This window comes from Pseudophryne corroboree, chromosome 5, assembly GCF_028390025.1.
Source record: "Pseudophryne corroboree isolate aPseCor3 chromosome 5, aPseCor3.hap2, whole genome shotgun sequence".
NCBI classification, from domain to species: Eukaryota; Metazoa; Chordata; class Amphibia; order Anura; family Myobatrachidae; genus Pseudophryne; species Pseudophryne corroboree.
In genome coordinates, this window is record NC_086448.1 from 73,976,223 (window position 1) to 73,977,457 (window position 1,235).

Below are 1,235 nucleotides of genomic sequence, written 5' to 3' on the forward strand. Positions count from 1 at the left end.
CTCAACTGCCGACTCCTAGGTGGGGAAAAAATTGTGGGCGTGGTTTGATGATAGTACTTGAGATATTGGATGGTTATTGCAAATACATATTCAGTGGTATTGACCTGCATCTATTGGTAAGAATAGAGGATATAGGAAGGTATTGCAGACCAGTCACTTCTGCTTTTGCCCATCTGTGTCCATCGAATGGGCAATGAGAGAGTGTATTGTCGCCTCAATTTTCTGGTTATGAAAGAAGTAGATACACTTCTGCTTTCCTGGGTGCATCAATGGGTTGTGTATCCCTTGATACTACAGTACCCGGTATTCCCAGAGGGTCTCCCTTTCTGGTACTGACCAGGCCCAACGCTGATTGGCTTCCAAGATCAGACGAGATCGGGCATGTCCAGCGTGGTATGACTGTAGATAGTTAGGAAAACATCTACTGGCATGCAGGAGTACCCAATTGGATGAGAGAGTGTATGAAAGGAGTTTTCCAGTAGTAGACAGAATAAGTATAGAATATATAGAAAAGAAAGGCGGTAGACCTGATACTTCAGGATGGAAAGATAGAATCAGTGTAGCACTTCTGCTGTCCACTAAGAGGCCCCTGTTACCACACTGGGCATTGCAGAGGATAATCCTTTAATTGTGGATGAGAGAGTGCATAAATAAAAGTGAAGATACAAGGGGAAGATGATAATTATTGATAATGTTGATATTATCTTAAACCATAAAGCTATACCTTTAAACACACCTTTACCATGGAGCTGCTGCGGTCGCTAGCTCACGCTACGTACTTCGTACGCTATTTGCGCACAGAGTCCCGTACCGTATACGCACTCAGCGTATAAACGCCGCACTGTGGGTACAAAGCACACACAGCGTGCGCACACACAATTAATACACCTTAAAACCTTATACAATGCAATGATATGATTACACATTAAACCTTATGCAGCAAAGCTCTGCAATGATGTTATACCTTAAACCTTAAGTAGCGCTGACGGTATAAAGTACCCGCAGTGCGTACACCTTAACAATGCTTATACACCTTAAACAGGTTAAACCACTTTAAAGCCCAGGCAGGAAAGTGAAAACACAACACTGATTTGTAGTTGAAACCACAGGGTTCAAAGGCCACCGTGGATTGATTCCAAAAGATAAAAACAATACAATTTATACACTACAGGCTAACAAGTAAATCTAAACAGAATAATGGCTACAGAGAATGTACGTACGTGAGAAAATTCGCA

At 42.1% G+C, this 1,235-nt stretch overlaps 1 pseudogene; it reads right to left on the minus strand.

Annotated features, from left to right (window-relative positions):
* Positions 1 to 288: 288 nt before the first annotated feature.
* Positions 289 to 407, minus strand: LOC134930764 (5S ribosomal RNA; annotated as a pseudogene).
* Positions 408 to 1,235: the final 828 nt, after the last annotated feature.